We start from the raw sequence: 26,129 nt of genomic DNA on the forward strand, positions 1-26,129 counted from the left end.
AAAATTTTGTAGTCAATGCGGAATTTAACAGGCAGCCAATGAAGTGATGATAAAACTGGGCTGATATGTTCAAATTTTCTAGTTTTAGTGAGGACCCTAGCTGCAGCATTTTGAACTAGTTGAAGTTTTCTTAAATTGCTGCTGGTGCATCCTGACAGTAGTGCGTTACAGTAGTCAAGCCTTGAAGTAATAAAGGCATGTACTAATGTTTCTGCGTCCTGGAGGGATAAGGCATTTCTAATCTTAGCAATATTGCGAAGATGTAAAAAAGCTGTCCTAGTGATACTACCTATGTGTTGATCAAATGATAAATCCGGGTCAATTATGACACCAAGATTTTTTGCTGCTGAACCAGGTTTAACTGGAAAGTCAGCTAGATTTAAAATTAAATCTGATAATTTATTTCTTGCCACTTTTGGACCCAAAAGCAGGACCTCTGTTTTGTTGCTGTTTAGAAGGAGGAAGTTACGCAACATCCAGCCTTTCACGTCTTTTACACAGTCCTCTATTTTCTTTAATCTGTGTTTGTCATCGGGCTTGGCTGAAATATACAATTGTGTGTCGTCTGCGTAACAGTGAAAGTTAATGTCATGGTTTCTTATAACTGTGCCTAGCGGTAACATGTATAATGTAAATAATAATGGTCCTAAAATAGAGCCTTGTGGAATTCCAAATCTTACTTTAGAATAATTTGAATTTAGATTGTTTACTTTTACGAATTGATAACGTTCCGTTAAGTAAGATTTGAACCAAAATAGGGCTGTCCCTGTGATTCCAACCATGTTTTCTAACCTTTCTATGAGAATATTGTGGTCTATTGTATCGAACGCTGCGCTTAGGTCAAGAAGCACCAACAGGGATACGTGGCCTTGATCAGAGGCAAGAAGAAGATCATTTGTTATCTTGACTAGAGCTGTCTCTGTACTATGATGTTGCCTGAATCCAGATTGGAATTTTTCATATATATCATTCTTATGTAGATATGAACTAAGTTGTTGGGCCACAGCTCTTTCTAAGATCTTGGACAGAAATGGCAAATTAGAAATAGGCCTGTAATTAGACAGTGTACTAGCATCAAGACTTGGTTTCTTGATCATAGGTTTAATAACTGCTAGTTTAAAAGCTTTGGGTACATGGCCCAGACTAAGGGATGAGTTTACTATAGTTAAAAGAGGATCAATAATAGCTGGTAGTACTTCTTTGAGCAACTTTGTGGGAATTGCATCAAGTGTGCAAGTCGCGCTAATTACCTCCTTTGAGAGTGTATCATCATGTCTTTTAGGGACCCTGTCTTTTAATGCCTTGTGGATAATATCACAGTTACATCATCTGTGTGTTACATGCTGCAGCAACTCAAGTAGTGCAAAGATATTAGTGTCAGGTCTGAATGGTGCAGTAGTATTGGAACATCACGTAAAGGAGTACAATAAAGTATTTTCCCCTCATAGCAAAATTATTCTGGCCCTGATCTGACGTCCAGTTCACAACACCACAGCAGACTGTTGCAGTTTGCCACATGAGGATCACACAAATGGAAATCTATACACATCAGGTTTGATCACTTTTCACTCACATCCTGCCACAGTCATGACATACTTTTTTTTACCAGAAGTGGACAGGGCCAGTTTTTAACCGGCATATGAGCCAAATATGCATTTTTATTGTATGAGGCACTTTTGGTTCACATGCAGTTTACCAGCACCCACAGTGGGTCAGCTCTGAACCCCAGCACAGCACACAGCTCTGCTGCCTCACTATTCACTTAACAGTGAGGACCACTGCTTTTTATACAGTCCAGCCTTCTTTCAGAGCTCTGTTCTTCAGATTAGAGGACGTACCTCTTCATCATCGCAGTGGTTTTGATTATGACTGGTCCCAAAGCGCCCCATGCTGGTGACAATATGAACTGTTGGATTACAAAGTGTAGTTCGTCACATTCTCCAAGAGGGGGCGGTGAAGTGACTAGTGTGTGCTGCATGAGAACAGTTGCCGTGTTTGGACTCACTCCCACAGTGTTTATGTTTACTCTGTGTTCTCACATCACAGATACAATCAGCACAAACACAAAAGTATCAGCTGCGCTGTAGTTAAAATCCACGAAGCAGTTATATCTGTAAAAGACTGAGTGACGCTGTATCGTTCAGGCTGAAGTGCAGGGTCTGTTCTCAGGCGCGAACCCACTACTGATCGGCACGGGGCTTTGACCTGCTCCGTCTCCGACCTGGGCCGGTTCACCCCTCCTTAGGCGACCTGGTGGTCCCAAGCTCCCTCGGGAGCACCATATCGATACCGAACTTAGTGCGGACACCCGATCGACACAGTCCCCTACAGCCCAGAACCCCTGAGCTCAAGCGCTCCGCCAGCCTCAGCCTCCCAGAGCTAGGATTACAAGTGCACGCCACCGCGCCCGGCGAGAGAGAGCGGATCTAAAGAGCTTTTAAGCACAGCTCCTCTGGTGGACAGAGGAGGAACTGCACTGATTTGCTGTTAAACCTAAGAATTTATATTCACTTATAATAATACAGGGGTTGGACAATGAAAGTGAAATACCTGGTTTTAGATCACAATAATGTATTAGTATGGTGTAGGGCCTCCTTTTGCGGCCAATTCAGCGTCAATTCGTCTTGGGAATGACATACACAAGTCAGAGGGATTTGAAGCCATTCTTCTTGCAGGATAGTGGCCAGGTCACTACGTGATGCTGGTGGAGGAAAACGTTTCCTGACTCGCTCCTCCAAAACACTCCAAAGTGGCTCAATAATATTTAGATCTGGTGACTGTGCAGGCCATGGGAGATGTTCAACTTCACTTTCATGTTCATCAAACCAATCTTTCACCAGTCTTGCTGTGTGTATTTTTGTGCATTGTCGTTCTGATACACGGCACCGGCCTTCAGGATCCAATGTTTGAACTATTGGATGCACATGGTCCTCTAGAATGGTTCGGTAGTCCTTGGCAGTCCTTGGCTCATGTAGCACAAGTATTGGGCCAAGGGAATGCCATGATATGGCAGCCCAAACCATCACTGATCCATCCCCATGCTTCACTCTGGGCATGCAACAGTCTGGGTGATACGCTTCTTTGGGGCTTCTCCACACTGTAAATCTCCGGATGTGGGGAAAACAGTGACGGTGGAGTCATCAGAATACAATACATGTTTCACATTGTCCACAGCCCAAGATTTGCGCTTTTTGCACCATTGAAACCGATGTTTGGCATTGGCGTGAGTCACCAAAGGTTTGGCTATAGCAGCCCGGCCGTGTATATTGACCCTGTGGAGCTCCCGACGGACAGTTCTGGTGGAAACAGGAGAGTTGAGGTGCACAATTAACACAGTGTGGGAGTTCAAATGAGAACGCTGAGGAGAGGTTGATTTTTAACCCAAAAATCCCGAGGAGGAAAACTTTATTAATCCTTGCCGCGAAAAGAATCATCTCTCCAACCGAACACTAGCCGACTCCTCGGCCACTCATGAACCTGAACCGAGTCCTCTATTCAGTCCGATGTCTAGGGTTAACGGAACGGTCTCCCTAACACAGCGTCTGTGTGTGAATATTGTTCATAAGCGTTCAGTAGTCCCTACACAGGCCCCCCCAGTATTCATCAACACAGACATGTTCAGACGACGAGGGGGGCGTGACACCCGGCCAAAACGGCCCTTGCGGTGAGGAACAGAGGGTGCAGGACCACCAGGAGGTGTGGGTGCAGTGGGAACAATAGCATTGGGAGGGCGCCCGCGACGTGCAGGTCGTGCGAGTATCACAGGCTCATTCAAGTCCAGGTGAGCAGGCTTAAGACGGTCCACGGAGATCCGCTCGCGCGTACCTCCTAAGTCTACAAAGAAAAACTTGTCCCCTGGGGCGATCACTCAGAATGGACCATCGTAGACCGGACGAAGAGGGGTGCGGTGAGCGTCATGGCGGACAAAAACATAGTTTGCCTTGTGCAGAGTACGAGGGACCTGTGAATGCTGCAGGCCGTGCTGAGAGGTGGGCAGGGGAACAAAAGTCCTCGAGAACTCCTGAAGGGCAGGACGCTGCTGACTGGCCGACCATGGGCCCGTGACTGTTGGGAGGAATTCGCCAGGGACCCGCAGCACTTGGCCGTACACCAGCTCTGCTGAGGATGCTTGGAGGTCCTCCTTAGGTGCAGCACGAAGACCCAGCATAACCCATGGAAGTTTGTCTACCCAATTGTCACCTTTCAGGCTGGCCCGGAGAGCAGCCTTCATGGAACGATGGAAACGTTCGCACAACCCATTAGCCTGAGGGTGGTACGCAGTTGTGTGGTGGATTCGCACACCAAGATCCCTAGCTAGACAGTGCCAGATTGCGGATGTGAACTGCGAGCCCCGGTCCGAAGAAATGTCAGATGGAACCCCGAAACGTGCAACCCACGTGCCAAGGAAAGCCCTGGCAACCTCCGTTGATGTTGTCAATGACAACGGAACGGCCTCTGGCCACCTGGTTGCCCGGTCGACCATAGTGAGGAGATGTGTAAAACCCCGAGACGGCGGAAGGGGCCCCACCAGGTCCACATGCACGTGATCAAAACGCCGCTCAGGAACAGGGAAAATTGCTAAGGGGGCTTTGATGTGCTGATGCACCTTAGCTCGCTGACAGGCCACACAAGTGTTCACCCAGTAACGCACATCCTTCTTGAGGCCACGCCAGACAAACTTGGCTGCCACCAGTCTTTGCGAAGCCTTAGTACCAGGATGAGAAAGGCCGTGTATGGCGTCAAAAACCTGTCTACGCCATCCAGTAGGAACGACGGGTCTGGGCTGGCCCGTGGAGGTGTCGCAGAGAAGTGTCACACCAGCATCGCCAAAAGGGATGTCCTCTAGCTGCAAACAGGTGGTCGCATTTTTGAGGGTCCGGATCTCCAGGTCGGAAAGCTGGTCAGCGGCCATCTCGGAGTAATCAATGCCCACATGCACAGCAGCTGTAACTGAGCGTGAGAGGCAGTCGGCCACAGGGTTGCTCTTCCCGGCGACATGTTGGATGTGGGTAGTGAACTCGGAGATGAAAGCAAGTTGTCTTTGCTGGCGAGCGGACCATGGTTCCGAAGTCTTGGCCATGGCAAAAACCAGTGGTTTGTGGTCAACAAAAGCCGTGAACAGGCGGCCCTCCAAGAGAAAACGGAAATGACGCACGGCCAGATAAAGGGCAAGGAGCTCGCGGTCGAAAGCACTATACTTGCGCTCATTTGGACGAAGTTGCCGACTGAAGAAAGCCAGCGGTTGCCAAGCACCATTGACCCACTGCTCGTGCACAGCCCCTATTGCATAATCCGATGCGTCGGTGGTGATTGCAATAGGTGCGTTCGGAATCGGGTGTGCCAGCATGGTAGCTTTTGCTAGCGCGCATTTGGAGGCATTGAATGCCTAAGCCCTCTCATCGGTCCAGTCCACCAGGTGCTTGGCAGGTTTACCCTTAAGCGCTTCGTAAAGGGGACGCATGACACTGGCTGCTCGTGGGATAAATCGATGATAAAAGTTTATCATGCCCAGGAACTCTTGCAAAGCTTTGATGGTGAGGGGACGGGCCAAACCTTGGATTGCTTCCACTTTGGCAGGAAGCGGAACAGCACCAGTGCTGGAGATGCGATGACCGAGGAAGTCAATGGTGGTCGAGCCAAACTGGCACTTCGCAGGGTTGATAATAAGGCCATGCTGGCTGAGGCGCTCGAATAAAACTCTGAGGTGCTGTGAATGTTCCGACCTGCAGGTGCTGGCAACCAATATGTCATCCAGGTACACAAACAAAAAGGGGAGGTCACGCAGTACACTGTCCATGAGACGTTGGAAGGTTTGACCTGCATTTTTGAGACCAAAAGGCATGCGAAGAAATTCGAACAGGCCAAATGGGGTGGTTACAGCAGTCTTCGGAACATCTGCAGGGTGCACAGGAACCTGGTGGTATCCGTGGACCAAATCCACTTTAGAAAAAATGACTGTACCAGCTAAACGAGCAGAAAAGTCTTGTATGTGCGGGATCGGGTAACGGTCTGGGGTAGTGGCGTCGTTAAGGCGACGGTAATCACTGCACGGCCGCCATCCACCACCTGGTTTCTGGACCATATGCAGAGGAGAGGCCCACGGGCTGTTGGACCGTCGCACAATGCCAAGACGTTCCATGGTGTTGAACTCGGCTTCAGCAATGGAGAGCTTTGCCGGATCTAAACGTCTGGGCCTTGCATACACGGGTGGGCCTGTGGTGGTGATGTGGTGCTCCACCCCATGTTTGCTTGCCAGAGCTGTGAACGTGGGCTCTGTGAGACTCAGAAAACTGGCCAGGATCTTCGCAAACTCGTCAGAGGGGGAGAGTGTGCTGGACAACTTGAAAGAGCCAGAGTGACTGAGGGAACATGGGAGTGAACTGAATGTTTCTGGGTCGACGAGGCGCCTGTTCTTCACATCGACAAGCAGATTATTAGCGCACAAGAAATCCGCGCCCAGAAGCGGTGTGGAAACTTTGGCCAGGATAAAATCCCAATTAAACCGCTGCCCATTAAAACACAAAGGCACTGACCGTCTGCCATAGGTGAGGATAGGACTGCCATTGGCTGCTTCCAGCGGAGGACCTACGCCATGGGACTCCACATCAAATTTTGAAGCGGGCAGTACACTAACCTGGGCTCCGGTGTCACACAGAAAACGGCGACCCGAATCAGCGTCTGTAAGGAAAAGCAGGCTGCTGGAACGGCCGGCACCTGTAGCCGCTAACAGGCGCCGGCCCGGTCGTTTCCCTTGAAGTTGCACGGTGAGCGGCATTTCTTGGCCTTGTCTCCGAAACGCGCATGGTAGAAACAGAGAGTAGTAGTGGGCTGGGGTGCTGTCGGACGCGTAGCGGCGTGACACTGTTGTCTGGCCGAGACTATTTTGTCAGCCTCTCTAGCCAGAGCCCGAGGCTCCACAATGCTGGAGTTTGCCAGCACCGCATGAACCTCTCCAGGCAGCTGTTGTAGAAAAAGTTCTCTAAAAAGAAAACATGGTTCGTGCTCACCCAGAAGCGACAGCATGTGGTCCATGAGCTCTGACGGTTTGGAATCGCCCAACCCCGGTAATGAGAGAGGCTGTCAGACAGTTCAAAAGTTTGCGAGAGCAGTGCTTTTAATCCGGCATATTTGTCGAGATGTGGGGGGTTTTGCAGAAAGTTAATTACCCTGGAAGCTGTGCTGCTGTTCAGCGCTGCGACCACGTAATAGTATTTTGTCTCGTCGTCCGTGATTCTCCTAATGGCGAACTGAGCCTCAGCTTGAACGAACCAAATGGCGGCGTGTTCTTCCCAAAACTCCGGTAATTTCAGGGCTACGGCGTTCGTGGCCATGTTTGGAGGCTTTGAAATCGTTCAAAGAGCCGTCGGGGTCACCAGTGTGGGAGTTCAAATGAGAACGCTGAGGCAAGGTTGATTTTTAACCCAAAAATCCCGAGGAGGAAAACGTTATTAATCCTTGCCGCGAAAAGAATCATCTCTCCAACCGAACACTAGCCGACTCCTCGGCCACTCATGAACCTGAACCGAGTCCTCTATTCAGTCCGATGTCTAGGGTTAACGGAACGGTCTCCCTAACACAGCGTCTGTGTGTGAATATTGTTCATAAGCATTCAGTAGTCCCTACAACAGTTAATTCCGCCATGAGTTGGGCAGCCGTGGTTTTGTGTTTTTTGGATACAATCCGGGTTAGCACCCGAACACCCTTTTCAGACAGCTTCCTAATTCGTCCACAGTTGATCCTATTGGATGTGTTTCGTCCTTCTTGGTGGTTTGCTGACATTACCCTGGATACCGTGGCTCTTGATACATCACAAAGACTTGCTGTCTAGGTCACAGATGCGCCAGCAAGACGTGCACCAACAATTTGTCCTCTTTTGAACTCTGGTATTTCACCCATAATGTTGTATGCATTCCAATTTATAATTATTATATAATATAATGTAAATTTGCCTGTCCCTCTGGTGGACAGAGGAGGAACTACAACCCCCCTCTGATGCTTGGCTGTGCATTTACCAACATCAACGATTTTTTTTTGACACAACACTCCTCATAATTTCAGAATGAAAATATTGGAAATCAGAAAAAAAACGTCTTTAAATTTACAGCATGAAGTGAGAGAGGAAGTGAGAGGAAGTATAGATGTGTTGTATTTAAATTTCAATCCCATTCAGTTCATGATCTTTTTTAAAGCTCAGTCAAACTATAATTATATATCCATCGGCTATAATTTAATTTCCACTGTCAGATATTATTACATGTGAATATGAATTGTGAGGTTTAATAGCAAAGCAGTGTGTGAGAGCTACGTTTGTTCCTCCTCTGTCCACCAGGGGGCGAGAGGAGCTGTGCTTAAAAGCTTTTTAGATCAACTCTCTCTCGCCGGGCGCGGTGGCGTGCGCTTGTAATCCTAGCTCTGGGAGGCTGAGGCTGGCGGAGCGCTTGAGCTCAGGGGTTCTGGGCTGTAGGGGACTGTGTCGATCTGGTGTCCGCACTAAGTTCGGTATCGATATGGTGCTCCCGAGGCAGCTTGGGACCACCAGGTCGCCTAAGGAGGGGTGAACCGGCCCAGGTCAGAGACGGAGCAGGTCAAAGCCCCCGTGCCGATCAGTAGTGGGATCGAGGAGGAACTGCACTGATTTGCTGTTAAACCTAAGAATTTATATTCACTTATAATAATACAGGGGTTGGACAATGAAAGTGAAATACCTGGTTTTAGATCACAATAATGTATTAGTATGGTGTAGGGCCTCCTTTTGCGGCCAATTCAGCGTCAATTCGTCTTGGGAATGACATACACAAGTCAGAGGGATTTTAAGCCATTCTTCTTGCAGGATAGTGGCCAGGTCACTACGTGATGCTGGTGGAGGAAAACGTTTCCTGACTCGCTCCTCCAAAACACTCCAAAGTGGCTCAATAATATTTAGATCTGGTGACTGTGCAGGCCATGGGAGATGTTCAACTTCACTTTCATGTTCATCAAACCAATCTTTCACCAGTCTTGCTGTGTGTATTGGTGCATTGTCGTCCTGATACACGGCACCGGCCTTCAGGATCCAATGTTTGAACTTTTGGATGCACATGGTCCTCTAGAATGGTTCGGTAGTCCTTGGCGGTCCTTGGCTTATCTAGCACAAGTATTGGGCCAAGGGAATGCCATGATATGGCAGCCCAAACCATCACTGATCCATCCCCATGCTTCACTCTGGGCATGCAACAGTCTGGGTGATACGCTTCTTTGGGGCTTCTCCACACTGTAAATCTCCGGATGTGGGGAAAACAGTAACGGTGGAGTCATCAGAATACAATACATGTTTCACATTGTCCACAGCCCAAGATTTGCGCTCTTTGCACCATTGAAACCGATGTTTGGCATTGGCGTGAGTCACCAAAGGTTTGGCTATAGCAGCCCGGCCGTGTATATTGACCCTGTGGAGCTCCCGACGGACAGTTCTGGTGGAAACAGGAGAGTTGAGGTGCACAATTAACACAGTTAATTCTGCCATGACTTGGGCAGCCGTGCTTTTGTGTTTTTTGGATACAATCCGGTCTAGCACCCGAACACCCTTTTCAGACAGCTTCCTAATTCGTCCACAGTTGATCCTGTTGGATGTGTTTCGTCCTTCTTGGTGGTTTGCTGACATTACCCTGGATACCGTGGCTCTTGATACATCACAAAGACTTGCTGTCTAGATCACAGATGCGCCAGCAAGACGTGCACCAACAATTTGTCCTCTTTTGAACTCTGGTATTTCACCCATAATGTTGTATGCATTCCAATTTATAATTATTATATAATATAATGTAAATTTGCCTGTCCCTCTGGTGGACAGAGGAGGAACTACAACCCCCCTCTGATGCTTGGCTGTGCATTTACCAATGAGGTATATTTATCAGACGGCCTCATAAGACAGTATTAAGAAATGTTCAGTGTGTTTTTATGCTCAGCCATATGAACATAAGTATGTGCGCTACAGAGAGGGATGTTTGGAATGAGCTGTCAGAGGCAGGAAACTATCAATTTTGCACCCTCCCTTTGGAGCATGCTAATGTGGATTATTCTTTATGTTTGCCTTATTTGGAAAGAAGAAGACCTATATAAATTGGGTTCTAGCGAGATGTGAAGGAGAGACCTCAGACATGGAGAGATGACCCGAGCTCGCAATTGAACACTCTCTCACGGGATCCTTAAGAACCCGTAAGACACTGTTTTGGTAAATAAAGATGTATTTACACTTTTAACCGTGTCTGCGGAGATTCTTTTCCATCACATATCTTCACAACACAGCAAGAGTTAACAACAAAGTTTGGCGACGAGGATGGGATTCGAGCTGTGACCTCTTTGCTTCAGATGACCCCTGCATTCCAACTCCCGCTTAAAAGCCGGCAAATAGAAGGTGAGATTTTCACAAATTTGAGCGCTGGTTGGGTGTTTGGGCTGTCTGATGCAGAAAAGGTTGCACTCATAAATAGACTCAATAGTGTATGCAGTGTTGTGTTGGAAATGGTGTTGGATAAAGATTCTCCGTTCTAAATTTTAACTATAGTCATAGTAATAGAGAAATGAAGAAAATAAAAAGGAATAGAAGAAAAAGTTTAAAAAGGAAAGGAAGTATAAGTGTAGAATAGCTTAATTAGTAACGATAAGGTGAGCTGATGATGACATGCACGTTTGGGTAAACAGGGCCCTATTTTTGCTTGAAACTGTAAGACATGAATCACAGTCATTGCGTGAAAGTAAGCTTTGAGTTTTTTGGAATTGGATTATATTGAAATAATGAGAAGCCCTGGGCCCAGTGGCATTTGGTTAAAATTTATTTAAGGTTAAATGGTATTTAAGGTTTTAAGGATAACGAGAAGGAATAAAAGAGAAATATATGGAAAATAGAGGAAAAGAGAGTTAAATAAAGAAAGGAAGCCGCAGATTTGAATAAGCCCTCGTGGAGGCGGGATAGCCCGGCCGCAAATCCTGAAAAATTCACTAGGTGATTTTTTGGGTCAGTTTGATGAGAAACTGGAGGTGTGATGCAGAGATTTAATTAGGGGTGCCCACTCGAAACACTGTTGACGAACACTGTATTGATGCTGCCTCTTTTTGAATTATTACACCTCATAAGGTAGCATAAATTAAAAATAAGGAATAAGAAATAAGGAAATAAGGTAAGGGCGGCAATAAAAAGCATGCTGTTAATGTGTGAATGGGTCGACTATGAGAAATTGTGTTGAAAATGATGAGTGTGTGTAAGCGCTGTTTGGAGGATGTTGGAGTATGTGTGTGTGCCTAGTGAGTTAAGAAAAAAGGAGTGTCTTGCTGTGCATGTGTGTGTGTCAGCTGAAAGAATTTTTTTGGGAGAAAAAGGGGGAGTGATCAACCCCCTCCCTTCTGTGGTTGCTTTTGAGTGTGTGTTCAGAGAAAGGGGGGAAAGGACACCTCTGCCAGAGAGTGTCAGAGAGAGAGAGAGTTAAAAAGGGAATGTGATAAAGAATAAGAGATTTAGAAATTAATAGGGAAAGAAATTTGTAATGGTAAAAATTATGAGCTTCGTTCAAGGACAGTTATTTAAATGAATATGAACCTCAATAAAATGAGGGGTTTGTTTATTTATGACAATGAGCCTGAACGGAAGACGTTTTTAAAGTAAAAATATATAAAGTAAAAATAAATGAGCTTTCTGGGAGACAGTAAATTAAAGAAAACAGTAGAAAATGAGCTCCAGAGAGACGATTTTATGAGCTTTCTTGGAGACTATACATTAAGAAACTATAGACAATGAGCTCCAGAAAGACGTTTTTAGATGCTGAGAATAGGAAAAAGGAGAGCAAGGTGTAAAGCTGAGTAATTAATAGGGTACATTGGGGAAACTGTAAGGTTTAATCATGGGAACTAAAGGGAAAATTGTTATAGAAGAAAAAGGAGAAAAATTTTGAAATCTCCATATGATGGCTTTTATTGGGAAAAAAAAAAAGTGTTCATGGGTCTGGTTCCTCTCATTTTGTTGAATTTTTGAGATCTTATGCTTTGCGGAGGGGTCTCTTTCTGCAAGTGTGTAAGGCCTAGAATTCACTCTTGAAAAAGAGAAAAATGGCAGGACTTTGATTTGTGACGTACTGATAAAAGCCACGTTGATTTGATTTAAATAGAAACTAATAGTTATTGGGCAAATCAGAAAATATTGATGTATAGTGCTGTGCAGGGGTTTGAAGCTCCTGATAATGGGTGTGGTGCTTGTGTTGTGCTTATGATCTAAAATAAAAGGGAATAGAGGATTAATTTAACATAGTGGGTGAGAGTGAATTGGTGGAGCAGTAATTTGTTTGTGTTCTCTTTTAATGCAATAGTTTGATGAAATTGAGATACATTGAATGGGGTAATTGTTTTAGGCCAGTGGAACTGAGGAATGGCCTTATATGGAGGGAGCTGCATTAAGGATGAACTTATTGCCATCAATCACTTTAGACCCTTTTTAGGGGGGTTGAGATTAAGGTCGCTTGGGCTTCAAGCCAATGAAGAGTTGTTGGAGGTGTTTACAATATTGAATGAAGGGTAAAAATGTTATGAATGAACTAAATGTTGGTAAATAAAATACAAATAAGCATATTGAATGTTTAATTACTAAGAAGTAAGCAGAATGTATTAAATTTCTATTTGTCTTTTTATCCTGTGGGGTGTGTGTGTGTGAGTTCTCAAATTTTAAAGGAGACGGTGAGAAGAGGACCAGGAGGAGAAAAGGGGGGTCAAATTTGCCCATAGCAGAGCAGACTGCATAAGGCCAGTCATTTTATCCACAGACTTCTTTCACAAACACCTGCATTGATACATTTAGATTAAATCATTAATAGGTCTCATTATTAAAAAGTAATAATTGGAAATTTATTGATTTGTTTATCTATTTGCATTTAGTTCATTAGAGGTGCTATAGTACATGACATAGACTTCTTCAAAGAAAGCTTGGCAACAGGTTGTTCATTTTTAAGATAATAATTTGATTATAAAGAATTAACAACGTGGTTTATGAAGAAAAATTTTTATTTGAAAAGGGGTTTCTGATCTAAGCTTTGCTATAAGTGTATGGGGTTGCAAATATTTAGTGGTAATTATATTTAGAAGTGCTTGTTGAGTCTTATATAAGTTTGTATATTCTTTAATTACAAGGTAGTTACTGAATGTTTAATAAATCTAGGTTTATGGTGCACTTAGTAGTTATATCACTTAATAAAGGGGATTTAGTGGTGTGAATTGTATTGCATATTAAGGTTTGATTTCTCTGAAGTTGGCAAATTCAATTGGGGATTGATTTTTATTAATTGTGGTAATATAGTGGCATATAAACAGAGGAAAAAGAGGGAGAGAAATAATTAATAAGTGTAAGTTGGGAACATATTTAGTCATTATTATGCCAAAAATGGGCACTAATGTTTCAAAAGGGGTTACTCCTGTGGATATAGTTAAGAAAAATAATCCTTTAATAAAAGGCATTGCAAGAATATCAGAAAAATTTTATAAGCGATGGCCTGACATAGACCAACCATGGCCGGTAGAGGGGACACTTAACCCAGATGTAATTAAAACAATAGAGGTACTTGTATCAACATATAAAGCAGGACAGAAAAAAGGGCATCAAGGAGAAAAGCGAAAGGAAAAAAGAGAAATAGAGCTTGGCATTCTCCAGTTATTTGAACAAGAGAGTCAGAAACTGATGAAGGCAGCGAAGGACAAGAGGGAGAAGAGTGTAGACGCGATTAACCAACTTACGAAAAAAACCGAAAGACAGATGGCCGAAGTTAATGTGTCTTTTTCACATGTGGACTCAGTTAAGACACCACCACCTTATGAGAAGGAAGTGAAAAGTGAAAAAGCCTATCCTCAGCTTCCAGTGATTAGTCAAGGAGGAAATTATCACATTGAAGATGAAGATGAATGCATCATTGAAACAGGACAAGCAGAGACAACGATAAAACTGTATCCAAGTTCCAAAAGCAAGAAGAAAACTCGACGTCTGCAGACTAGAGGTGAACTGAGAATGAGAAGGAGGACCATTGGAGATGAGGATCTGAGTGACCAGGAGGAGGCCATGGGTGGATATGACCCAGCCATCAGACGAATGCTAGCTAAAGCAGAAAAAAGAGGAGATGTGAGTAGAAGGAAAGAGGACTCAAAAGATGGAAGTTCTGATGAAACAGAGAATGAAGAAAGTGATGATGGATGGAAGAGTAAGGGATCTTTCTCTGAAAGAGGATTATTTCCTGAAACATCCAGCACAAAAGGAGAAGACAGACGAAGAACTTTGAGAGAAGTAGAAAAAAGTATAGACCAATGTTTATTGAACTTAGATAATGCTTCTAGCTCACTGGAGACACAACTGAAAGAGTTGCAGACATATGAGGAGGATCTGAAAAATGAAGACACTAAAAAATCTGAAAGACAATACACTTTACGTTCAAGGAAAGGGAAATTACTTGAAAAGATATGTCCAGTGATAGTCCGAGGACGGAATTTGGAATACAAGCCTTGGCAAAATACAGATATGTCAGATATCATGGAAAAGTTGCCTACTTTGCAAGAAGGAGCACATCCTTGGATTTCAAAATTAGAAGAGCTTCTGGTGGGAACGCAGCCAGCAATAGGTGACATAAAGAGACTTTTAGCAAATCTCCTGGGAGTTCCAGCCATGGAAGAAATTCTACAGAAAGCGGGCCTAGAACGATATGTAAGAACTGCTGTTAATGATCCAGAGCTGTTTGCTGCAATCAGAGGTCGAATGTGGAGAGCATTGAAAGATTCATTTCCAACCAATGTGCATCCTGACAATATCCTGATTGAGCCTTTGGGAGAAGATGAGAACCCAAGAGCCTATGTGTCAAGAGTCCATCAGGTATGGAGAAATGTCACAGGAAATGATCCAGATTTAAATCAGATGGAACAGTCAATTTTGCGAGTCAAATTACAGAAGGGACTACCCTTACCAGTGAGAAGTAAACTGGCAGAAGTAGTGGGTCTCGGAAGCATGGCAAAGAGTGTCTATACAGATCATATAGCCCATGAAGTGGAGCTATATAGAAAGAAGGAACATGATCAGAAAATACAGGATGAAGAGACCCTCAGAAAGCTGAACCAAATACAACTGGTGGACAACAAGAAAAAAGAAAAGAAACAAGCTGTAGTCATACAAAGTCAGCCTCCTAATCAGCCAGGACCACATCTGGATCAGACTCAACCTCAAGTGAGCCAGTCAGCATCAGTTGCTCCAGTGACTTCCTGGCCACAGCCAGTGTTTGGTCAGGTGCAGACATGGAGAGGAAGAAGTCAAGGAAATCTAGGAAGAGGAAGACCAGGAAGATTCAGTCTGAACTTTCAGCAGCCTCCTGAAGTGTGCTATAATTGTGGACAGTTTGGTCATTTTGCTCATGAATGCAACCGGCCAGGAGAAAACTTCAGGGGATACTTTAGAGGAGGATTCAGAGGAGGATTCAGAGGACAACCAAGGGCAATCAAGGGACCTGTGAACCCTTATAGGGGCCCGGAACCAGGATTCTAGGGATGCCCGGAGAACTCGTGTGGGAGGTGTCAGCTGGTAGCAATAGGGCCGGAGAGAGATCCAACAATAGAGGTGAAAATAAATAATCGACCATTGACAATGATGGCAGATAGTGGAGCTGCTTTCACCTGTATTCGGCCTGAAGATGCTATACACCTCCCCAGGTCTGGTCAGATGATTCGGACAATCGGGTTTGAGGGAGTAAAACAGCTGATTCCTCTCACAGAACCAATTGAGCTCTGCTATAAACATCTGAAGACTACAATACCCATACTGGTATCAGAACATACACCTATTGCACTTTTGGGAAGAGATGCTTTGTGCAAACTGAACTGTACAATAAAATGCACACCGGACGGCTGCCTGGTAGAAGTGCCGAGTGAAATGATTAATCAACTGATGATGAAAACAGAGACTGATGCTTCTTCAGTATTTTGGATTGGAAATCTTAGCAAAGAATTCTTGGAACCAGCCAAGATGTGGGAGAAGTTTATTGTAGCAAACATGCCTGATGCAAAGACTCCAGAGTATCCATTTCATTGTACACTGAAATACTTTAAGGATGCTGAACAATCAGATGGAGAACAATGGCTGAGTCATCAACCAAAGCAAGTTGAATTAAGTTCATGTTGCATAATTTTGGGACCACAAGGAGCTGCTATGAAGATAGACAAAAATGATTACTTGCATAAAGAGTTTGAGATGGGAAAAAGTGTACCACATGTGACTTTGCTGGTGTCTGAAGATTGTGAGCAGAAACAAATAGGTGAAATGATGGCAGAAGCAGAAGAAGTTGTCTTTAAACCGCTTAAAGAGAATCTTTCCATCTGGAGGAGTGAAGATCAGCGATTTATTAAGATTATGATTACTGCTCAAGGACAAGGACAGCCACAAGTCATCAGGATGACACATGAATCACTTTACAATGAGAAGATGGATTCAAACTCTTTGAAAGAGGAAATGCTGCGATGTGTTCCAAAATGTTTATGGTCACAACATAGCACTGACATTGGATTTGTGAAGTCAGCTCAACCAGTGAAAGTTGAACTCCGACCAGGAACAAAACCTCCATGGAAGCCTCAGTATCCTTTGAATGAAGAAGCAATCAAAGGGATCGAACCACAAATTGAAGGTCTTGTGAAGGCAGATGTTCTGAAGATAACACAGAATCCGCAGAGTAATACACCTTTGTTGCCTGTGAAGAAGCCAGATAACTCTTATCGTTTAGTACATGATTTGAGAGCAGTAAATGAAGTAGTCGCAGACTTTCCAGCAGAAGTGCCAGATCCACATGTTTTGTTAGCCCAAATTCCTCCGAATGCAAAGTATTTCACAGTATTAGATTTATGTGGTGCATTTTTTAGCGTTCCACTAAGTGTAGAAAGTCAGGGTTTATTTGGGTTTACTTACAAGGGACAATTCTATGAGTATAAGAGATTACCACAGGGATATAAACATAGTCCTCACATTTTCAATAAAGTATTGAAAGATGATTTAGTTGGGGTAGATCAGAAGTTAAAAAGTACTGTCATTCAACACATGGATGATATTCTTCTCTGTGCACCAGATGAGGAAACATGTCATAAGGATTCAATTACTTTGTTACAGGTGCTGGCAGAGAAAGGGCACAAAGTCTCTCAGAAAAAATTGCAGTATTGTCAGGAAAGGGTAGTTTATTTAGGGCAGACCATAACACAGGGACACAGATGTATTTCTGATAAGCAGTTAGAAGCTATTTGCAAAGCTCCCAAACCCAGAACAGTTAGAGAAATGATGACATTTTTGGGTATTGCAGGGTATTCCTCAGCATGGGTAGAGGACTATGCTAGTTTAACAAGACCTTTGAGAGCTATGATTAAAGATACAGGGAATGCTCAACTTTATTGTAATCTTTCCTGGACACAGGATGGCCTTTTAGCGTTTGAGACAATAAAACAGAGGTTACAAGAGGCTCCAGCATTAGCTCTGCCAGATTATTCTAAGAATTTTTTGTTATACGTGTCCACTTCTACTGGAGGAAAATATGCATGTGCAGTTCTTTGTCAGCCAACAGGTACGGGAACCAATCCCCAACCAATTGCTTATTATTCAACTGCTTTTTCAGAAGTGGAATTGGGGTTACCAAGTTGCTACAGAGCAATGGTGGGAGTGTATTTAATGTATGAGAAAGCATCATCTGTCACGATGGGTTATCCAGTGACAATTCTTACACATCATAGTCTTAGAAATCTTTTAAATTTTGGTAAATATACTCTAACTATGCCTAGAATTAGAGATTATCATAGGCTCTTAGAACAAGAAGATGTCACCCTAGCGAGGTGTGTAACAGTAAATCCAGCTGAGAACTTGCCAACTCCAGAGGATGGTGAATCACATGACTGTGTACGAGACGTAGAGAGGTATTCGAGACTTAGATCTGATTTGCAAGCTATTCCGTTGCGTGAGGCTGAAGTGGAATATTGGACTGATGGGTCCTGTTATCGTGTAGGAGATAAATTGAGGGCTGGCTATGCAATAGTAAGAGCACAGGGGACAGAATTTGTTGTTGAAAAGGCTGAAGTGATTCCACAGCCTGCATCTGCACAACTTGCTGAACTTGTGGGGTTAACAGAAGCATGTATGTTGGCTGAAGGTAAGCGAGTGAACATATACATAGATTCGGCATATGCCCATAATGTGTGTCATTTGTTTGGATCAGTGTGGAAAAAAAAGAAAACTTTAAGAAAAGTTTTAGTTTTAGGTTTAAGAAAACTGATGGGTCACCAATACAGCATCATGCTCAAATAATGAAACTGTTGCATGCTATGATGAAACCTAAAGAAATAGCAATAGCTAAATGTGCAGCTCATAAAATGGATGCATCAAGGGTCTCTCAAGGGAATAGAGCAGCTGATGGAGCTGCCAAAGCCATTACAGGAGCGGACAAACTCGGGGAAGTGTTTTTGGTAACTCATGAAGTGGACTTCGAAGAGAAGGTGACACTTAATGATGTACTTTTAATGCAGGAAGCTGTTCCTGAAATAGATAAACAATTGTGGTTAGATCGAGGTGCCAGCAGGGATTCTACTGGTCTTTGGAGAAACCATGAGGGGCTGATAGTAGCACCCCCGGACTTGTTAGGTCTGATGATTCAAGAGGCACATGGGTTAGCTCATGTGGCTAGGGGAGAAGTTAGGAGGAAGATTACAAAGGAGTATGGTTTTTGGGCACCATATTTGCTTGAACAGATTGATTACGTAATTGGCAGATGTATAATTTGTTTGAAAAATAATGTTCGCAGGGGGTTGATGGTTCCGCCTGGTTACATTCCAACACCAAGGGGTCCTATGCGTGAGTTAGTTGTGGACTTTGTAGACATGATAAAACCAGTTGAAGGTAAGAGGTATATGCTGGTTGTTGTGGACAGGTTTTCACGATGGCCTGAGGCATGTCCAACCAAGCGTAAGGATGCTCAGTCGGTTGCCAAGTTTTTGTGTAGAGAAGTCATAAGCAGGTGGAGACTTCCAGATCGAATATCCTCCGATAATGGGAGAGAGATTGTGGATAAAATGGTGAAATTAATTTTGCAAAAATTAGGAATTAAACAGCGTCTGGGAGCTGTGTACCATCCGCAAAGTCAAGGGATTTGTGAGAAAATGAATGGTGTCTTGAAAAATCGGATTGTTAAAATCTGTCAGCACACGGGGTTAAATTGGATAGCAGCCCTTCCATTAGCATTAATGGTTTGTCGCTCAAGTGAGCTGCGTGATTTACACATGACTCCTCATGAGTTGATGACAGGCAGACGAATGCCAACGCCATGTTTGCGTACAAGTGGGAAAGGTCCAAGTTTAGCTCTCTTAGAAGATGACATGAGAGCATATGTTTCATACTTAGCTAATTTACATAAAAGAATATCCACATACGTTTCAGAAAAGCAAAGAAAAGAGGAGGAGCAGGAGAGACTGGATGAGCAAAGGAAGAATACAGTGCAGCCTGGAGACAAGGTGTTTGTAAAGGTATTTAGAAGAAAATGGTATAACGAACGCAGAGAAGGACCTTTTGAAGTTGTTCGCAGTACTGGAACGGCAGTTCAAGTCAAGGGGTCTCCAACGTGGTATCATTTATCTCACTGTGTTAAAGCACCAAGTGAAGAGGAGCCTTTCTCAAAGGGAGGAGAGATTGCAGGTTCAGGAGAACCAAAAGAACATGAGGGAGAAGAGGTTGAAAATAACATGCAAGAAACAAATCAGAGTAGATCTCCTGGAGAGGAGATTGTCCCTGGTTTGGATGATGCTGATGACTCTGTGTATATTTCTGATGATGCCAGACATGACACAGCAGATTGTAAACGAGACAAAAAGTTCGGAGAAATTGAATTTCAATATGTCCCAGAAACAGCAGGTCCTATTCCAGGAAGTAGTAATTCCATTTCAAAACAGTTCAGAGACTTGGATCAAGAGAAGAGTCCAAGACCAGTTCGGAAAAAGGTTAGACCTAAACGGTATGAGAACTAAAGAGAATGAAACTTTAAAGAATTTTACTTTTTCAGTGTTGAAAGTTAGTGAGGGGGTAAATGGATCACATCTAACTACACTAATGCCTTTGATAATTTCAACAACGTCATCACCTTTCAAGACAGTGGTTAAAGCTAAATTAGGTAAAGCAGTTCATCTTCCCTGTAAATGTGGAAGATTTAATACAGGGGGTAATAGTCCTCCTGAGTGGAAAAATAGTCGTGGTGAAAAAGTGGTGTTAACAGGACCTGAAGTTGATCATTTGCCTCATGACCAGAGAAAGTATCTTTTGTTTAATGCCTTTAGGTGGTTCAGAGTTAGAGATGATTGTTCAATTCTTTTACGTAATGTTACATGGGAAGATCAAGGGGAATACACTTGTACTTATTTGGAACCAGAGCTTAAGTTTGTGCCATTTCAAAATGTGTGGAGAGAAGGGTACATAACTCGTACAGTGATAGTGATGATAAAGGACCAGAGTCCTATTGAAGTTTTTACATCTATTAAAAGAGTTCAGGACCAAACCACTATGACAATGACTCTGAAGGTTACTAAAGAACAAATTAAGCCAATTACTTTAGCTCCAGAAATAAGTAAAGGAAATAATGTAACTAATCGAGTTACTACTTTAGATATGCCATTAAAGGAGATGAATAGCACTACACTGACAATGATGACTTCTGCTTCGGGTACATCTGAATCTAGCACAACTGTTGAAAATGGAAAAATAACAAGATCACATAATGTTGTAAAAGTAACCCAGACTCCAGAACTAATGTCCTTTCCATTGCAGAAGGAAGTAAACATAACACAGGGTCCAGAGTTAAATATGGAGCATGAAGTGAATATCAGTCAAGTGACTTTTGAAGCTAGAAACCCAATGGAAGACATGGATTCAAAGGGTTTAGTAACCATTGAGAAAATCACTTTAGAAGGGCAGAATGAGTTTTTTGATTCTGACTTGACATCTGAAGAAATGACTGACCATTACCATGCATTACAGAAAAGAGAAGCAAAATGGAAAGCATATGGATTTGATTCTTCAGTGTTACAAATCACAGACCCATGGGCATCTAGAAATTTATGGTTTCAGCAAATAACCCATTCCGTAAGAATGAGTACGAGGTTGACTGGTCCATGTGTGGTGAAAGTTCCATCACCAAGCACATGGCCATCAATTTTAGAGACAATACCAGAACCACTGCATGCTATGTGTCAATCTTATGCTTTATCGTGGTTAATATATCAGCAAAACTCTGAAGAAGATATAATAATGGCTTTATCAGTGCATTTGTTTAGACCTAGATTAAATTGTACTTGGTTGATGAAGTTGCCATATGTGAATTTCCTTAATCGGCATGAAAATATACTGACAGCACAGCCTGATGCGATGGAAGTAAAATCTGTGAAGACTAAAGACTGTTTTTGTTCCAATGATACTCCATTAATGTTACTATTATTAAAGTTTTATTTGATGTTTGTTTGCATATGTCATTTTTGCAAAAGATACTGGCTGTTGTTTCTTTCTTCCAGAAAGAAAAAGGGGGGAAGAACACTGTAAGGGAGGATGGTTGTTCAAGATTCCTGAAATGCTACAGGGATCCAAAAACTCAAAAGAGGACAATAAAACAGAAGGACTTTGAAAAAGAATTGTGAAGACTTGCTGAAGCTCAATATGTCATCAACATCACATCAGAAGACAAAATTGCTGAAAAGACAATATTATGTCATATGTCTCTATTGAATTGTTTATTATTAGTAATCTTTGATAGTGATAAACCATTATATGAGTAATATTAAAAATTGTAACAACTGTGTATTATGAAGATTTATAGACTGATGAAATGTAATCTGTGTAAGTGTATTGAAATCTCAGAGTTTTTTGTTTGTTTTATCGATGTTAGGGCCAAGGGGTATGTCAGGTAGGGACAGGTCCACTGGAAGGTCCGATGGGTCGACCAGCCTGAATTTGGACATTGGTTTGATTTTATTTTCTGAGATTTTTATATACATTTACTTAAGTCAACTCCCTACACATATAGAATAAATTTAATTGGATTGAAGTACAATTTTATGATCGCCTAGGAGAGGGATCGTTGAGGGAATTTTTCCTGTCTAAAATGTTTGAAGGATTTTCAAGAAAGATTGCTGCCGGACAGGTTTTTTCGCCCTCACACTCCATGAAATTTTGTTACATCATAATACAAGTGATGTTAAAATTGTGTGTAGGAAGGTATCACTTATTTGTTATGACATTTACATGTATGGGTTGCTTAAATTTTTACGAGACTTTAACAGTCTCGAAGGGAGGAAATTTTGAGGTATATTTATCAGACGGCCTCATAAGACAGTATTAAGAAATGTTCAGTGTGTTTTTATGCTCAGCCATATGAACATAAGTATGTGCGCTACAGAGAGGGATGTTTGGAATGAGCTGTCAGAGGCAGGAAACTATCAATTTTGCACCCTCCCTTTGGAGCATGCTAATGTGGATTATTCTTTATGTTTGCCTTATTTGGAAAGAAGAAGACCTATATAAATTGGGTTCTAGCGAGATGTGAAGGAGAGACCTCAGACATGGAGAGATGACCCGAGCTCGCAATTGAACACTCTCTCACGGGATCCTTAAGAACCCGTAAGACACTGTTTTGGTAAATAAAGATGTATTTACACTTTTAACCGTGTCTGCGGAGATTCTTTTCCATCACCTATCTTCACAACACAGCAAGAGTTAACAACACCAACATCAACGATTTTTTTTGACACAACACTCCTCATAATTTCAGAATGAAAATATTGGAAATCAGAAAAAAAAACGTCTTTAAATTTACAGCATGAAGTGAGAGAGGAAGTGAGAGGAAGTATAGATGCGTGGTATTTAAATTTCAATCCCATTCAGTTCATGATCTTTTTTAAAGCTCAGTCAAACTATAATTATATATCCATCGGCTATAATTTAATTTCCACTGTCAGATATTATTACATGTGAATATGAATTGTGAGGTTTAATAGCAAAGCAGTGTGTGAGAGCTACGTTTGTTCCTCCTCTGTCCACCAGGGGGCGAGAGGAGCTGTGCTTAAAAGCTTTTTAGATCCACTCTCTCTCGCCGGGCGCGGTGGCGTGCGCTTGTAATCCTATCTCTGGGAGGCTGAGGCTGGCGGAGCGCTTGAGCTCAGGGGTTCTGGGCTGTAGGGGACTGTGTCGATCGGGTGTCCGCACTGAGTTCGGTATCGATATGGTGCTCCCGAGGGAGCTTGGGACCACCAGGTCGCCTAAGGAGGGGTGAACCGGCCCAGGTCGGAGACGGAGCAGGTCAAAGCCCCCGTGCCGATCAGTAGTGGGATCGCGCCCGAGAACAGACCCTGCACTTCAGCCTGAACGATACAGCGTCACTCAGTCTTTTATTTTTATTTATACTTTATTAGGACATTCATATCAAAGCAGCATACTACAGCCATATTACATTAAGACAGTATTTTTTAAAGATGCAGAACAATACACACCATAAAATCCTTACAGACCAAACTTTTATAGTCAAAAAAGACCATGGTCGTTTGTCTTTTGCTCTTTTATCCACTGTTCTCAGTCTCTTCAATTCACACACAATCTGTTTAAAAACAACCTCAGCAGGAATTTTAAAACTGGTTTATATTCATTTTACATCTGATCGTCCACATTTTATTATTAACTATATATAATATAAGCCAATAAATATCTCTTAATTACCTCCTTTGAGAGTGTATCATCATGTCTTTTACGGACCCTGTCTTTTAATGCCTTGTGGATAATATCACAGTTACATCATCTGTGTGTTACATGCTGCAGCAACTCAAGTAGTGCAAAGATATTAGTGTCAGGTCTGAATGGTGCAGTAGTATTGGAACATCACGTGAAGGAGTACAATAAGGTATTTTCCCCTCATAGCAAAATTATTCTGGCCCTGATCTGACATCCAGTTCACAACACCACAGCAGACTGTTGCAGTTTGCCACATGAGGATCACACAAATGGAAATCTATAGGGCCACACATCAGGTTTGATCACTTTTCACTCACATCCTGCCACAGTCATGACATACTTTTTATGTTTACTCTGTGTTCTCACATCACAGATACAATCAGCACAAACACAAAAGTATCAGCTGCGCTGTAGTTAAAATCCACGAAGCAGTTATATCTGTAAAAGACTGAGTGACGCTGTATCGTTCAGGCTGAAGTGCAGGGTCTGTTCTCGGGCGCGAACCCACTACTGATCGGCACGGGGGCTTTGACCTGCTCCGTCTCCGACCTGGGCCGGTTCACCCCTCCTTAGGCGACCTGGTGGTCCCAAGCTCCCTCGGGAGCACCATATCGATACCGAACTTAGTGCGGACACCCGATCGACACAGTCCCCTACAGCCCAGAACCCCTGAGCTCAAGCGCTCCGCCAGCCTCAGCCTCCCAGAGCTAGGATTACAAGCGCACGCCACCGCGCCCGGCGAGAGAGAGCGGATCTAAAGAGCTTTTAAGCACAGCTAAGCACAGTGGACAGAGGAGGAACTGCAACCCCCCTCTGATGCTTGGCTGTGCATTTACCAACATCAACGATTTTTTTTGACACAACACTCCTCATAATTTCAGAATGAAAATATTGGAAATCAGAAAAAAACGTCTTTAAATTTACAGCATGAAGTGAGAGAGGAAGTGAGAGGAAGTATAGATGCGTTGTATTTAAATTTCAATCCCATTCAGTTCATGATCTTTTTTAAAGCTCAGTCAAACTATAATTATATATCCATCGGCTATAATTTAATTTCCACTGTCAGATATTATTACATGTGAATATGAATTGTGAGGTTTAATAGCAAAGCAGTGTGTGAGAGCTACGTTTGTTCCTCCTCTGTCCACCAGGGGGCGAGAGGAGCTGTGCTTAAAAGCTTTTTAGATCCACTCTCTCTCGCCGGGCGCGGTGGCGTGCGCTTGTAATCCTAGCTCTGGGAGGCTGAGGCTGGCGGAGCGCTTGAGCTCAGGGGTTCTGGGCTGTAGGGGACTGTGTCGATCGGGTGTCCGCACTGAGTTCGGTATCGATATGGTGCTCCCGAGGGAGCTTGGGACCACCAGGTCGTCTAAGGAGGGGTGAACCGGCCCAGGTCGGAGACGGAGCAGGTCAAAGCCCCCGTGCCGAACCGTAGTGGGATCGCGCCCGAGAACAGACCCTGCACTTCAGCCTGAACGATACAGCGTCACTCAGTCTTTTATTTTTATTTATACTTTATTAGGACATTCATATCAAAGCAGCATACTACAGCCATATTACATTAAGACAGTATTTTTTAAAGATGCAGAACAATACACACCATAAAATCCTTACAGACCAAACTTTTATAGTCAAAAAAGACCATGGTCGTTTGTCTTTTGCTCTTTTATCCACTGTTCTCAGTCTCTTCAATTCACACACAATCTGTTTAAAAACAACCTCAGCAGGAATTTTAAAACTGATTTATATTCATTTTACATCTGATCGTCCACATTTTATTATTAACTATATATAATATAAGCCAATAAATATCTCTTAATTACCTCCTTTGAGAGTGTATCATCATGTCTTTTACGGACCCTGTCTTTTAATGCCTTGTGGATAATATCACAGTTACATCATCTGTGTGTTACATGCTGCAGCAACTCAAGTAGTGCAAAGATATTAGTGTCAGGTCTGAATGGTGCAGTAGTATTGGAACATCACGTGAAGGAGTACAATAAGGTATTTTCCCCTCATAGCAAAATTATTCTGGCCCTGATCTGACGTCCAGTTCACAACACCACAGCAGACTGTTGCAGTTTGCCACATGAGGATCACACAAATGGAAATCTATAGGGCCACACATCAGGTTTGATCACTTTTCACTCACATCCTGCCACAGTCATGACATACTTTTTTTACCAGAAGTGGACAGGGCCAGTTTTTAACCGACATATGAGCCAAATATGCATTTTTATTGTATGAGGCACTTTTGGTTCACATGCAGTTTACCAGCACCCACAGTGGGTCAGCTCTGAACCCCAGCACAGCACACAGCTCTGCTGCCTCACTATTCACTTAACAGTGAGGACCACTGCTTTTT

The sequence above is a fragment of the Hoplias malabaricus genome, chromosome 16 (assembly GCF_029633855.1).
Source record: "Hoplias malabaricus isolate fHopMal1 chromosome 16, fHopMal1.hap1, whole genome shotgun sequence".
Taxonomy (NCBI): domain Eukaryota; kingdom Metazoa; phylum Chordata; class Actinopteri; order Characiformes; family Erythrinidae; genus Hoplias; species Hoplias malabaricus.